We start from the raw sequence: 16692 nt of genomic DNA, 5'->3' as shown, positions 1-16692 counted from the left end.
AAAACCACTGGAGATCTCCATTTTCAATTAAGGCTCATTTTAAAACCACACCCAAGCTGAGTGGAGGAGGAAAAACGCAGGAAGAGAAACCCTGGATGGGCCCAGAAACCAAGAGGGACATCGGGTGGTCACCAGGTCACGTCTGAGAATGTGTGGCATCCAGCAAGTTTCACTATGCCCTTGGCTCCTGACACAGTGCATGAATGCCACTTTCTTTTTATTGATATCTCTGGGCTGAAAAGAAAAAATGGGCCCTGGCACATCTGGTATTAGGAATAAGCCTCCATCCGCAAAGGGTGCTTGAAGAGCACACACTTCCCATGACACCTGTCACACCATGCCACTCCATGGGAACAAAACCATTTATGGTTTTCATCCTGACTCCCCTAGACTATAAAATCAGATGATTCATCACAGGTAAGTAACCAAGTGGGGGCGGGCGGGGGTGTGGCAGGGACCAGCAGCGAAGGAAAGCCGAGCAGCGCATCTCCAGACTGCGCGTGACCCGGACATGGAGGTGTGGGGCAGGCTTGCTGCTGCAAACACACTCGGCAGAGACCGAGCCCGGGGGATGGAAACCGTTAGAACGTCATTCCCTTGGCCCAAATGCTGGTCCAGGCGCTGCTGGGAAGCAAAGGCAGAGAAACTGGGCAACGCAGACATTTCCCAGAGCAGCCCCTCCCGCAGGGGCTCGGCGCCCCCGGGCGAGCAGCGCGCACACCTTTTAGATGGAGACTGGCGCCGACCACGCCGGCGGCCTGACAGCAGCGGAGCTCTGGGCCACAGCGAGCCACAGCACTGCGACGTGAGGGCTGGAGGTCCGCTTACACACAGGCCAGGCCACTCACAGCCCCCTCCCACCCCCACGCCGTGGGAACTTACAGCGTCATCAGCGCTATCAGATTAAAAAGCAGACTTTCTACTGCTCCCAGCCAGCCTGGACCCACTGCATCTGCAGCGGGCAGGCCCTATGTCCTCGAACACTCAAAACGCACTGCCCCTGACCTCCGCGCCCAGGGCCCCAACACTCCCCGCATCGCTGGGAAGCAGGGGCAGCTGGCCCCGCCCGCCGCCCGCACAGGGCGCCAGTGGCACCACAGGAAGTCAAGTCCCCGGCAGGCCCTGGATGGATCGGTTCACCAACGTGCTCGCGCGCCCCCTTGAGTCGGCACCCCTCCTTTCTTTCCTACCGACACCTCCTTAGCAAAATCAAGGTAACAGATGAGGAAGAAGCAAGAATGAGTTCAGAACACAGACAGGTTTAAAAAGATCGTGGTCGCTGAGATGAGAAGCACTGCGGAAACTGTGTTCCCCCAAAATTCTTATGTTGGAGCCCTAACCCTCAGCCCCCCAGAATGTGACTCTATTTGGAGTCTGTAAAGAGAAAATTAAGGCAAAAGGAGGTCATTGGTGTGGGCCCTAGTCCAAGCTGCCTTATAAGATTAGGACACGCACACACAGAGGGGCCGGTGACCAAGCAGCAAGAAGACCGCAGTCTGCAAGGCGGGAGAGGCCTCCGGGAGGGCCCAACGCCCAGCGCCGACCTCGGACTTCCAGCCTCCAGACTGTGAGAAAACGCCTGTCCGCTGCGCAAGCCGCCTAGTCGGTGGGGCTTTGTTACGCGGCCCCCGCAGACCAACACAGGAAAGAACAGAGCACGCCGCAGACTGGGGTGTCAGGAGCTGCCTGCCACAGTGGTCTTCCCCCGTGTCTCTCCCCTCAAGGATCCTCACACGGTCCCCAACGGAAATCAAGCAATGGAACTTTCCACTCCAAACGCTCTGGGTTCTTGGTATTAGGAAAGGCATCTGATCACACACACGCGTGCACACACAGACATGCACACACATGCACACGCACGCACACTGTTCCAACCGTACCCTGCAGGGTATTACTCCATCTCATTGCTTCCCCTCTCCCCACTCCAGCTTCCAGGAACAGCAGAAAAGAAATCAACACTCACTGAGCAAGTTGAAAATTGGATCTTTTGGAAACAAGAAGAGACTCAGAGAGGTTTTCCAATAGTGGAACCAGGAATTGAACCCAGATATTTCTGGCTCCAAAACACATTTTCACACCAAGCCCAGTTTCCTTCCTGCAGCTGGGATGGCGGCGTGTTTTATAAAGTGTTTCTATGAGGGGGGAAAAAAGCCACTGTAAACACTATGCTGATACCCCTAGGGATCGACTTTAAATTGGCATTATTTAGATGCTGTCTACTATGTAAGCCTGCAGAGAGACTGAAATTTCACTTCAAATTTTGCAAATCATACTAAAAATGAACATACATGACAATAACACCCTTGAATCGTTTTTACTGGAAGATAATGAACTGCCTCCTTTAACATGCAGGATAATGAATGTAAAAGGCAATGCGAGTTCCATGGTTTCCTGTCATCATTCACCACTTGGGGTGCAGCTCTGGTGACAAGGGTATTCCGGGCTCTCGGGGAGAGCCAGCCCTGCCCACGGGAGCCGTGGTGAGACCAGCAGTCGACTTCACCTTATAATGAGCCCCAGATAGGCTCTTCATTTAATTTTCTTCCCTGAGGGCTGAAAAGGGAACGCACATGCAGGAAGTCCCTGTGCAAACGCCAATCGCAGTCCCTGAGTGGTGGCACCGGGCACGGCAAGGAGCTGGGGTGGGGGTGACTGGAGTGGGGGTGACACAAGCGGAGCACCACCAGGGAGGGGGTGCGGGCCACCAGCAACCCCCACGCTGTTCTGCCTGCTACCCGAACACTCACTCGGTGCATGAAAAAAGCTACCACCAGCTTCGTGCCCATGGAGAGCCAGGCCCACCACTCCCGCCGCTGCCTGTCAGAATCACGGACGTCACCGAAAGCGCTGGGCTTTCTCGAACATGCCACTCAGTCTCCACGCCCTCAGATCTTGGTATCACAGCTTTTGTTTACACAGCCTGATTGTGTTCTTACTGCTTATAAAATTAGAAGGAACATTAGAAGCCAGAAAAAGAAAAGAAGGCTGGATGAAAGCAGAGCAGCCAGCTTTATAAAGATAAATTTGATTTGGAACAAGCAGAGTGAAGTGACATTTGAAGGAACACACCATAGGATTATAATTCCGCAAGACAACAGAGCGGTGCATGAAAGCAGCACCAACAAATTAACACGAAGGTGCACTGACAATAACGATTTTCATACTGCATTTCCAGACCACGGAAATAGCACCTTAGTTCACTGATGGCTCCCGCAAAAGACCTTCGTTTTAAAGGACAGGGTGCGTGCTGGCACGCGGGCTCTCGTGCATGTTCTGAGCCTCTCACAACCTCCATTTTCACTGAGGCACAGGGAGGTGAAACCACACAGCTCCTTGTTTTGATATATGTGTGCATATATACATGTGTATAAATACGTGTGTGTACACACACACACACACACACACACACACACACACACGGTCATGGTAGAGAAGGAGTTAACACATGAAAAATGCTTACTCCGAAGTGTCAAACGTCAGCTACTATTTTAATCAATTAATGCTTGTCAAGCACCTGATCATAGCAAACCAAGATTCTAGCTAGTGACCTCCTAGACGCAAACAGTGTGTGACCAGGACTGGAAGCTTCTAAAGAAGCATCTAAGGAAGGCTTCACCCCCACTTCTTTCTCCCATCCAAACTGCTCAGTGACCTTGGAGCTGTTCGTGGCTCCCTCATGGATGTCCTGACGACTCCTGCCTCCAGGAGCATCCTGGAGGAGCCAGAGAGGGCCAGCTGCAGAGTGAGAAGAAACCGGCAGTTTTTCAGGGGTGAAGGCTGAGTCGGCCCTAGGACAGCTCCTCCTACCGACCACACAACTGAGGGAGCCTCTGCAAGGTGCAGGTTTCCAGGCAGAAGGCGATAAAATCTCCTTCAGCTGGGTGGGTCGTTGGGGTGCCACATCGTGAGAGACGTGTGGAGCGCAGACCATGTGGGCAAGATATATGTAACATGTATTGTGCACATAAATTCTTCAGGAAATTTCTAAATTGTCATGAGATGAGGAATTTTATTTAGCAACTAACTCCAAGCACATATAAAAAAAACTACACAGACATGTGTGTAAGTGTATAGGCGTGTATATGTGCCTATGCATGTGTGTGTGTGTATATGCGTATGTGTACATACGTATACACACATACGCATAAAGAAAGGGACCTCTCAGGGGTCCAGGTTGTCCCTTTATAACTGGCGGTTCCTCCTTGGAGTGTGGGCCTCGGGTGTCCACACAGAGGACGACGGAGCAAAAACATGGGACACCCTGCACGGAAGCAAAGGTAGACACATCAAGTCTGTGGCTCAGAAGCTTTGCTGACTTTCTTTCCCTCTGCTGAAGGCAGAAAAAATAACGGGCAGAAACAGTGGAGAACCCTGACTAGGCTTTCAAAACTGTGCTTAAAAAGTCAGGTTTTAAAACCAGAGAACTGACAGCCAAACACTAAACCTGAATCGGAAGGGCTCGGTTCTCAAGTGTCTGTCCCCAAAGCAGGGTGACCCTCACACACTACTCTCTACGACCGTGGCTCCCAAACCCTGACTCCTCTGCCAGAGCGGCTGTGCAACCCCGGCCACACGCCCCAGGGTTCCACGTACACCACACCAGCTGAGAAGCCACCGGCCCTCCGCCCTGCCCACGAGCCATCCCCTCCCAGCGACATCCCTCACATAGAGACAAACAACCACGGCTCCAAACGTAAAACCTCTGATGGACAGTCTTCCCCGACCCTCAGTGTCCAGGCACAGGATGGACTCTACACAGGGCATCTGCGACTGCCTCAGGGCAAAGGAAGTCCCGGCTGATGTGGCATCAAACATGCACTTGACCCATGCAAGTCGACGAGTGGGGACAGGCTGGGGCAAGGACACTCATTTGAAGCAAGTTTTGTAAAAGGGTGGCAGCGGGCTAACGAATGCAGTGACCTCACGGTGAACCTGGCGGAGTCTGCAGCAGCCTCTCTCTGTCCCCACCACGGCCATGCCTCCCCCCAAGGGCCCATGCTTCTCTTCCTGGTCCCACGGGGGTCACACAGGTCAGGGCAGTGCCATCCAATAAAACAGAACATGAGCTACACGTGTCATTTTAAGTTTTCTCGTAATACATTAAAAAACAGAAAAAGGTGAAATTGATTCTAACCATACTTTTATATAATCTGATCTGTCCAAAGTAGCATCATTTCCACGTGTGGAACACATATGGAACAGTCTTTTATTTTTATTTTTATTTTTTTTAGGCGAGGCAACCGTTGGTTGACCTCACAGACTGCAAAGACCTTGTCATCTTACAACCCCTTATTTTTTTTGTTTTTTATGCCTACAGCACCTGGGCTTCCCAGGCAGTCTCCCATCCAAGTACTAAACAGGCCTGACCTTGCTTGGGTTCTGAGATCAGACGGGACCTGGATTGCTCAGGTCGGCAGGGCCACGGACTAGAACGCTCTTAATGGGACGTTCTGCAGTCTGTTCGGCGACGTGGCTCTAAGACCCGCTGTGTCCCACGCGGGCACATCGGTTCCCCGGGGGTCCCCTCCAGCCCTGCCCGCTCTCTCCGCCTGCACCGTGATACTGCCTGCCACAAGTACGCGCCAGTTAAAAATACCAGGACCTTCCTTCGCCCTCAGCTTGGCGCCCTCCCGTCATCCTCCTGGTAACCCTGTCCACCCGCCCAGCGCCCATGCGGCACAGGGGTGACGATGCAAGGGCCCCTCATGGACAGTTACGCGGCCAAGGGCGTGGCACGTGGTGCACGGTAAGGTGCACGGAGCGGTGCACGGTAAAGTGCTCGGATGCGCACCGGAAGCGAAGGCCAGCCCCGATCCATTAAAACACCTGTCTCCAAATACGCCTCGTGCTTGCAGCAAGCAGCTCCGAAGACAACACCCCGGAGACCCTCCTATCCCCCTCTGCCACCCCAGCTGGTGGCCCATGGGTGAAAATACTGAAAAGCCAGCTGCCCAGTGCCACCGGTCACACCTTGTGCCTCCTGTCTCCGCTCCTTGGCCATAGGAGTCCCCTCACCTGACCCTGAGCCCCCAACGCACTCACCTCCCAAGCGGGGCAGCCCACCCCCACCCATGGCATGTCGGGTCCCAAACTCCGGACCTGTAGAGCTGCGGGTTCAGGCAGCGACAGTGCGCGCGGACCGCAGCAGGTGGCCACCCGCGTGCCCTCGCAACACCCTGGGGGTGGGGGCTGCAGCTCCCCAGAACTGCCATGTGGCCAGCTCTGCTCAGGTCGGCATGCCAGAGAAAAACACAAAACATGCAAAAGTAAAATGTTACTGCACACGTAGTGTGTCGAACCACATCCGGGGGCTTCACTGGACAAACACGGTGTGCTTAACAGCGGGTGATGAGTGTATAATAATAGAGGAGGAGCGAACACGGTTAGAAATTTAGGGTGAGGAGAATAAGGGAAAATGCTTGCTAACATCATGCCATTCTCTACGTGCATTTTAATTTCACATACAAGTTTTTAAGAAAAACGTCCTATGAAAAAGCAATGGTCAGGGAAAACTGTGGCAGCCTGACCGCCCCCCACCTCCGGGACTCTCCACTGGCATCTGCTTTCTCATAGTCTGCCAACCAACCAGTGCTCTGCCTTATCTTGGTAGCTGTGCAGAAATGACAAGACACAAAACCCCGGGTGTGTTGTGGTCGGGGCTCAGCCCTTGGATAGGAACCCGCTGAGCCGAGCCGGCATCGGTAATCGCCCCGCATCAATAATAAACGCCGCCTCCTGCTCACAGCCTCGGTGTCCCGTCTCTCTGCTCGAGAATCCCGCAACAAAACCAGTATTAAAGTGAAAAACAATAAAGCTAAACATGTTCCTTGAGAAACGGCCTAATAAAAATAAGCTCAAGTAAATAAATCTTAAAATACAACATCATAAAAAAAGTGTCCAAACGCTTGCCTGACAGTAATTTATAGAGAAAAAAAAGATGGACTTTGCCAGAGTATTGAAGGAAATTACTTACTCACAATAATTCACTTAGGTTTTTAAGAATTGTGAAAGGCAATAAAGAGCATCATCGAGGATTTTTCTTGGGGAATAGTTCTCTTTTGCATTAAGTGTTACATAAACATTCCTGATTTTTGGACACCTTTCAAGCCATCTGGATGACAGACATTAATAATTACATCCAGCACAAAAGTCCACTCTGTACCCATCATACGAGCTCTAACTGTCCCACTTACTGTGCCTGATTTGAAATACTAGAGACAAATAATTTTAACAATTATTAAATGCCTTAAAAAGTAAATTTATGGATCAGTGCACATGAGAAAATTACTTTTAAAATGTCTCCCTTCAAATTCTATTACGAAATGTCTGAGTGCTTTTCTTTATTCTCCCCCCACCACCACTTTCTTATCACAAAATACAGCCGAGTTACCAGAAAAAGATCCATAACTGTGAGAAGCTGCAGTTTACCACATAGATTTTTCTAGGGCCTAGTGTACAGTCACCAAGACTCCTCCAGAGCAACTTAGGGAGCAGACTTCAATTCCATTTTTAAAAACTTAGCAGCTCCAGATCATCATTTTCTGAAGAGCCATTTTCCACCATCCATCATCGAACTTTTCTTACTTCAACAATCTCTTTTGAGAAAAGGGCACTTTTCCTAAAGCTGCTACAATTATGCCACACACACAGACACAGAGATTTTTCCCCATTACCACATCTCCATTGTATTTTTTCTCAACTAGGAGCAGGTTGGAGGAAAAGGTCAGTTTAAGGCAATCATATGGAGACATTCTAAAAACAGGAAGCACATTTTATACATTGAAACCCAGAAAACAGTCAGTGAAACCACTTAAGCACAAAGTAAAAATGGAGTCTGTTGAACAAGAATTTATTTGTTTCCTTCAACCATAACAGAGTAGGGCCTTTCTTAAAGAAATTCCCACACCCAAATCCATTTTGGTTTTTGTGTTTCTTTTTTTTATATATATATAATAATTATTAATGTCTACAGCACCTGGTCTTCTGAGGTGGTCACCCATCCAAGTACTAACCAGGGCTGAACCTGCTTAGCTTCCAAGATCAGACGGGATCAGGCTTATTCAGGGTGGCGTGGCCAGAGACCATGGATTATGGCTCCACTGGGGTGCAAACCTAAGACCTTCTGCGTGTAAAGCAGATGTGCTAACCACTACACTATGGAACCTTGTCCCCCAAACCCATTTTGCAGAAGTTAGGATGATTGTAATCGTAACAGAAATATAGAGTAGATAACACTACATTAAGAAATAAAAGGTTTTATGTTTAATCTCTACAAATAGAGAACATCCATCCACTAGAGAAAATGTATAAATGGCAGACTGAAACGGAGAATTTATATACAAGAAACAGCCACACTGGCAAGGGACAGTGGACAGCCAACATAACCTAATCTGTCACAATAAAGTTTCAACAGTACATAGGTAACAATAGCACTTGGAACTGTTCTGAAGCCAGGTCCAAGGGTCATGGCCTATAAAACTAGTATTTTTGCCGAAGCACAAATCTTGCCACCAGCCCAGGCTCCACATGTTTGATTTTTCAGGCATTCAGGCAGGACTCCAGAAGAGCTAGCACGTGACTTTGGGCAATCTAGAAACAACTACGCCTCAATTAAGTTAACGACGTGCCCTACTCACCTGCCAGACACAGAGCTATCTGTGGGAGAAAACGGACTATAACACACATGGAGAAGACATCATCCAGACCTCTACAATTTTTCTTACATAATGCCCAGCTCTCAATAATAAAATGCCACAGATGCCAGAAAATGAGACCAAATGTCTGAAAACCAAGAGGAAAAACAAGACAACAGAAATAAATCTATAAGTGATACAAACATTGGAATTATCTATTATAAAATTGCTACAATAAATATCTTCACAGATACTGCATTTTCATCAACATCAAGGCAAAACCAAGATTACTACTTGCTGAAAGCTCAAATGATGGTTAGCATTGTTTAGCAATAATACATTTTTATTTATAATTATTATAATAATATTTTTTAAGTAAGGTATGTACCTTGTTTATTTAGACATAATGCTATTGCACACTTAACAGACTACTGTATAGTGTAAACATAACTTTTATATGTACTGGGAAACCAAAAAATTCACATGAAAATTTGCTTTATCGCTGTATTTGCTTTATTGCAGTGGTCTGGGACTGAACCCACCTCTCCGAGCTTTGCCTGTAGATAGATTCACCAGCTGACTGGATAAGGCGAAAGATATCTATGAACTGGCAGAAAGGTCAGAAAAAAAAAATCCAGATTGAAGTACAAAGAGGAAAAGGAGTGAAAATACAGAAAAGGAAGTATAAAGGACAGGCGAGAAGGAACAGGATGCACATGGCTGGAGTCCCCAAACGAGGAAGCGGGAGGAGGAGGCAGCAGCAACGTGTGAAGAAAGACTGGCCAAGAATTTTTCAAAATGGATGAAAAGTATCAAGCTGCAAATTCAAGATACTTTACAAATCCCAAACAGGATAAACAGAATGAAAATGTCACCTTCAACATTTTTTTAAATAATAATAAGGCTTACAGTTGACCTTCCAATAGAAACAAGGGAAGAAATGCTAAAAGAAAATGCACCACCAACTGCCAATTCTTTATCAGACCAGGAGAAACACAGATGTTTTCAAACAAAAACAGAGCATTTATTGTTAGTAGATGCATATAAAAAAAATCTTAAGGGAATTCTTCAGACAGCAGAAAAAAATATCCCAGGTATCGGCACGGTGATGCCAGAAAAAAGGCATGAAAGGTACCAGACGGTGTAGTAAACAGGGAAATAGAAATGAACATTGACTGATAAAAGAACAATAATGAAGTCTTAGGGAGGTTAAATATATAGGGGGAATTAGAATACACGACCACACAGCACAAAAAGCAGGAGGGAGTAAATGATGTTAAAGTGTTATGAGGTCCCTGCTTTGTCCAGGAAAATATAAAAGTACTCATTTAAGGTAGATCCTGATAAATTAAGGATACATATTATAATGTCCGGCATAAGCATTAAAAGAGTAACAGAGAATGTCTAACTCACAGTAGAGGCTTATTAACAACTACTTGATTAATCTTTAAAAAGGCAAAACGGAAACATGAAGAGGTACAAAAAACTTATGGAACTAAAATTAAGATAACAGATTTAAACCCACACATTTTCCAGCTGCATGTGCACCGGGTAAGCATAAAACAGCAAATCTCTTAGCAAACCACAGCAAAACTCATACTTGATTAAATTATCTAAGTTTCCCTGAAACTGACAGAAAGGATCAATAATCAGCTATCACATCTTGCAGCCTCACGTGCCACAGGTCCTGGCCAATACGACAAGGCAAGAACAAGAAATGGAAACTGGGAAGCAAAAAATAACATGGTTATTGCGGACAAAGGACATGACTGGGTGCATAGAAAATCCAAAACCCATCTACAGATAAACTATTGAAATGAATAAGTGAACTTAGCAAAACTGCTAGATACAAGATCGATAAGTAAATACATTCTAGGAATCAATTTTAAGGAATACCATTTACATTAACATCAAGTACCTAGGAATAAATCTGATCCATAAAAATGTGCAAAACCTCTTATAAAGAACAATGTAATTACTGACAGAAAGTTAAGACACCTAAATACAAACAGAAGGATAAACCAGGTTCATAGACTGGAAGACTTAATATTTTGAAGATATCAGTTCTTCCAAAATTGATCTAGAGGTTCAATACCAACTCATTAAAAATTCCAGCAGTTTATCCTGTTTAAATTTATAAGCTAATTCCAAAATTGAAACTGAAATGAAAGGAGTCCAGAATCGCAAAAAAAAATTTTGAAGAATTAGAGCAAAGTTAGAGGGCTAACACCAACATATAACAACATAAAACTAGAGCAATTTAATTTATAGTATTGAATCAGAAAAGACAAATAGATCAATGAAATAAAAGAGTCTAAAAGATACCCATGCTTACGGTCCTAAATGTCAAAGTTAAGATAAGAAAAACTCTAGAAGACAACAGGGAGAATAGCTTCATGGCCTTCAGGTAAGCAACAATTTCTTAAACTGGATACAAAAAGCACAAAGAATGAAAAAATTTGATAAACCAATATTCATCAAAATGAAAAACTGCTGTTTGACAACAAGTAAAAGAGTGAAAAAGCAATGGTACTGGAGAAGATATTTGCAATAGAAACATCTGACAAAAGGTTCATACATACAATATATGAAACTCTCAACAAATAAGAAAAAGACAACTCTTTTCAAAACAGGCTAACGCTTGAATAGATCCTTCACAAGAGTATATCAAAATGACCATTAAAGATACTAAAAGGTGTCCAGTACCATGAGTCATCACGAAATACAAATTAAAATCACAAAGAAATACACCGTAATAATTTTTCCAGAAATAATATTTACTAAGCATGGCTGGTGGAAGAATTGGTACAACCACTTTGGAAAACTGGTAAGAAAACTGAACATACGTAAACTTCGATCAGCGATTCTACTCATGGGTCTTTTTCCAACAGAAATGTACACATACCTACTACATTCAGGTGATCATTCAATAGTTTATATTTGAGAACACCAGCTTTATTCATAATAGTAAAAACTGGAAACAACCCAAGATCTATCAAAAGAATGGCTTAATTGTGGTATAAAACAGTGCAGGTGGACGCATCTCACAGACACAGCACCAAGCAAAAGAAATTAAACACAAAGGAGCACGTGTTACATTACTTCATCATGTGACATGCAAAAACAGACAGAAATATTCTGCTAGACATCAGTATGGTGGTAACCTATGGAGAAGCAGGTAGCTACTGGGAGGGGTGTGATGCACACGACACTCTACACAGGGATCAAAGTGGTAGTTAACACAGGCGTGTTCATGCTGCAAGGATCCATTACTTAAGATTTATGTGCTTTACTATACGCATATTATATATCACACTTCAATTTTAAAAATTATTTTAAATTTACTTAAGAAAAATTTGACAGGAAAATAAGTCTATGAAAGGCAAATAAATTAGTCTTAGAAATAGCTGCTTGTGGGCAAAGACTGTCTTATGTATTTCATGCCCACGAAGGCAAGAAGAATGCCTTGCATATAATAGAATTTAGAAATGCTAAGAACATAATAAAAATCATAGAAATTTACATATAATTTCAATTACTATGGATACAAATATGAGCGCTTTCAGCCAGCATTTCATCATCCTTGTTAATCTCCCCTTAGATAAAATGGAAAAATGTGGACTCGGTGATCACAGATAATGTGGAACTGGTTTGACACAGACCCGGAAGGAAGATTTAGGTTAGCCATCGGGTTCTAGCCTCAGCCCTTTCCTGTTTAGGAGACTTACCAGTGACTTTACAGGAAATATTTTAAAATACAAAGAAGCTTTAGGATAAGCCCACACACCCCACGAATGCCTGACACACAGAAGTTAGTGAATACATCTTGGTTGGAAGCGAGACTATACATGCAGTCATAATATCACCAGTCAGTGGAAACATCAGCCTAATAAATGGTCAACCCAATATTTACAGCACTCATAATATCTGGAGCAACCACAAAGTCGATCATGTAGTTAAATAGAAATGAATGTCCCAAACATATTAATTCAGTGCCCAAATAAAAACAAAGCCTTATCTCCTATAATTTACAGTAGTCTTTCTTCTCTCCATCTCACTCATGTGGAAATTCGTTATGCTCTCAGTATTTCAATTTATAGCATAGAAGAGTCTTATCAAAATACTTCAGCAGTAATTTTCTTCTGCCCATAAAAATTGGCTGAACGTATCTAACCATAAAAATAGACTCTATCCATAATATGGCCCCTTCTTGGAAGCTGTTCTGCTAAATTATGCAGAGTTCTTGCCTTCCTGATGGTCTGAACGAGCAGAGGGTGCCATTATTGGTTTTCTCTTACGCAAAGATCTGCAAGTCTTCCTCCTTGATTTATACACCAGGCTCTGTTCTTTATTTATATAGGTCAATGTATCATTGTTGTTAATACTGAAATTTTAAAGTCCTTTCTGTGTTCTAAATCATCAGGTTACCTATACATTTCCCTCCACCTTACAGAACTCCGGGGTTCAGTCTGCCCATCGATAGAGGGAAGTGGACAAATGATCTCTGTGCCATGCTACTGTGTGACCACACGACACAGGTATGATCCCTGTGCCATCCTACCTACCATGTGACCACATGACAAAGTGTGATCTGTGTCATTCTTCTGTGTAACCACATGACACGGCGTGATCTCTGTGCCGTCCTACTGTGTGACCGCATGACAGTGTGATTAATGAAATCACTGGTGCCATTCTCTACTGACATTCAGTTCCTTGCTTAGGCCTTTCCAGAGCATTATTGTTGTTTGTTATAACTTATGCCATGTTTCTTGTTCTGCCAACCATGTGAAATTGTCAAAATTTTGTTCTGCAGAAAATGTTCTTGGCAGGACATAAACTAGAAAATGTTTTACTAACAGTAGATATGGCAGTTTCTTCTCGCCCTACAATGAAAACGGTGGGTAGCTTTCTCCCCGTCTTCTCATTTGTGTTGAGTGTTATCGCCCTCCTCGTCTCTCCCTCCCTGGACCAGCACCCATAAGTACTGCAGGCAGGTGAAAAGAGGGTAGAGAGTCCCAAAAAGAAACTTGTAGATCATTTGGTCCAAGCCTTCTTCTCCCCTCACTGGATTCCCAAATCCTCTTTTGCATTTGTGTAAGAGTGATTTCATTTTCTAAGAAAGGAATAAGAACTGGATAGGTGTGATTTGGTAAGTTTGAGTCTGGGTCCATTCCAAAATTTAATTCTGGCACACAGAAAGGTAGAATCTTTGACTTTCTGCACACCGAGCAAAGGCTGGCAGCCCCAGGCATACCAGGCAAGACCAAGGAGACAGACGGCAGGTCTGAATACTTCACCTAGTACTTTACTGGTTGAAGAAAGTTCTTAGAATGTACACAGTATATAAATTTGATTGACATTTGGCATACACATATACATATGTAAACATTACGTATCTATACACATTATGTAAGATGTATTGTATCTAATTTGATAGGGGCAAAAGGTGATTAACTTTTGTCTTAATTATGCATCTGATGCATGGTAAGCATGTGGTTTGGCGAATTTTGAGCATGTTTAGAGTTTTGAGCATAATCATCTCAAAAACTGTTTCAAGAAAGTGTTGTGGGCAGTGACTGAGGGCAGATACATTTTTTGTTGTCAACTGCAGACATCCGTTGAAAGCTTTTATTTGTATGTCACTGGTATTAAATATGAAATGAATTTGGATTTGCACGCTTAACTACAATATACATTTAGTGCTTAGACTTTTTTTAAATACAGCTTTGCAAGCTATAAATTATAAATGCACCAAAGTGCCAATTACATTAAAATGTAATTTGTATGGAAATTAAAATATTTCAGAAAGTGTACATTGCTTAATTCTCTAAATTATTACTGAAATTTGTTTAGCCAGCTAAACTATTTATCATAATAGGACAACCAAAGGGCAGTTGCTATCAGCAGAATCATTTTCTTTCCCAAAATACTTCGACATGTTCCCTTGATCTGGCCTGTTAGGAAACTGTTTTAATATTTTCTTAGACTGTCCATTTGCTTAAAATTTTTTATAAATACTTAAATGAGCCCAGCAATCTTTTTGAGTGAGAAGCTATGGGGAAAAAAAAAAAAAAAAGCCACTGGCAAGAAGAAGCTCTCTCACTCGACCTAATGCGATAGCTTGTTCCAGCCCAGCTGGATGATTTAATCACCAGCGCCAGGCGGCATCCAAACAAGACACGCCCAGCTCGGAACCCACGAAGCTCTGACCTTAATTGCTTACCAAAAGGTCTACAGCAAAAAATGAAATTATGCAAAGCTAACTGAAAACCCAATAAAAATAATGTGTGCTCTCAAATTAGGTAAAGCAACAAGGAGCTGAGTACTGCCGGAAGGGGGTGCATCAATTTGTGGGGCCCGTTACGGTGGCAGGCGGAGGGAGGGCGGTGGCCTCGCTCCTGTCCTGTCCCTAGCCCCTGGCTCCATCAGCTACTCGTCCGCCCCGTTAGGCGGACCGTGGTCTTTCCCATCAAAAAAAAAAAAAAAAAAAAAACGATCAAGAACTTTCCTCTGACCTGCTTCCCCCTCCAGCAACCTTTCCTCTCCCTCCCCGTCCTCATCCACACGCGGGGTAAAGTCATCACGCACCCCGCTTCCTGCCACCCTCGCTTCCTGCCACCCTCTCGCCTCCCAGGCCCCTGCAGCCTGCATCTACCTCTCCTTCCCCTTGCAGATCAGGCCACAGGGCTTTCGGTGGCGTCTGCTCAGGCGCGGCGGAGCACTCTGTGTGCTCCTCATGTGAGATCACTTCCTCCCTTTCCGGGCTTCGCTGTCACAGCGGTGGCACATGGGCCCGTCCTCTCTCCCAAGCACGAAATCCCCACTCCCAGCCTTCGCCTTGCATTGGTCTCCTGGGCGGCTGTAATATAGTCCCACTTAAACAGCAGAAATACATGGTCTCGCCGTCTGGGGGCCAGAAGGCCGAGACCCAGGTGTCGGCAGGGCTGCCTCCCTCGGAGGCCATGAGGGGGGCTCAGCTGGAGGCCTCCCTCCTCCATCCGGGGCCTTCGGCACTCCTGCGCTTGCAGACGCTCCGGCACTGCCTGCACACGTGTCCCCCTGGGCCTTCCAGCACCCTCCCTCTGTACGTGTCTGCGTCCAAGCGTCCCCTTCTTATCAGGACCCCAGGGATACTGGGTCAAGGCCCACCCTGATGACCTCATTTCAATTTGATGACCTCCGTAAAGACCATATCTCCAAATAAGGTCACACTCTGCGGGACTGAGGGTCCAACGTATTTTCTTAGGGGGTGAGGCACACGTAAATCCATGACAAACTCAAAACCAACCCACTGCGCTCCCCTGAAGCCTTCGCTTGTGCCATTTTCCTTCACGTTTCCTGAGCTCATCTCCGTCTTTCTCTTCTCCTCACATCTGTCTAATCAGTTACCAGCCCCATTGGCCCTTCCTCCACAGCGCATCCTGAGCCCCTGCCTCCGCCCACCCCGCAGCACCACGCACGCCCAGGTGGGATCGTCCCCAGCTCCATGGCGACCATCCGCCACCAGCTTCTTAGTGCCAGTCCCTCTCATCTCTATATTTCAATTTATCTTAACAATTGCTGCCACATTAACCCTCCTCACAGACAGCTCTGACCCATTTCCCTCCCTGGAGAAAAAAAAAAATAATAACTTCAAAGGCCCTTCATACCTTCTGAATGAAGCATAAGTCCTGGTGGCCTCAAAGCCACCACCCCTCCCAGATGACCACAGCCCACACCCTCGGTCTCTCCCAGACACGTGTTTGCCGGCTGTCAGTCAGGGTGTTGCCCTCTCAAAGGGTTTCACTGAAAGGCATTTAATGAAGCAACCAGGGACAGGCAGGGAGGGTGACAGGGTCCAACAGAGAGGTCCATCTGAGGCAACAAGGGAAGAGACAGTATCCCCAGCACCCAGTGAGAAAAGGAATGCCCTGGGCACAGATCTGGGCAGAGACAAGTAAAAATGCATCAGGGACGGAAAATGGAGGCCACTAACACACTCAGTCCCTTGTCCACCTGGGACTCTGTCCACCCACCCTCCCCATCAAAACCCTACCCAACTTTAAAAGGCAGATTAGTG

The 16692-nt window shown here is 45.6% G+C and overlaps 1 protein-coding gene and 1 pseudogene across 7 annotated transcripts in view; both read right to left on the bottom strand.

Moving 5' to 3' along the window:
* Window positions 1–16692, bottom strand: part of RYR2 (ryanodine receptor 2) — a 525506-nt gene that overhangs the window by 473916 nt on the left and 34898 nt on the right. The window lies entirely within an intron of this gene.
* Window positions 7964–8082, bottom strand: LOC118613456 (annotated as a pseudogene).

This window comes from Rousettus aegyptiacus, unplaced genomic scaffold (assembly GCF_014176215.1).
Source record: "Rousettus aegyptiacus isolate mRouAeg1 unplaced genomic scaffold, mRouAeg1.p scaffold_m13_p_18, whole genome shotgun sequence".
Taxonomy (NCBI): Eukaryota; Metazoa; Chordata; class Mammalia; order Chiroptera; family Pteropodidae; genus Rousettus; species Rousettus aegyptiacus.
This window is presented reverse-complemented; position numbering and strand designations above follow the sequence as displayed.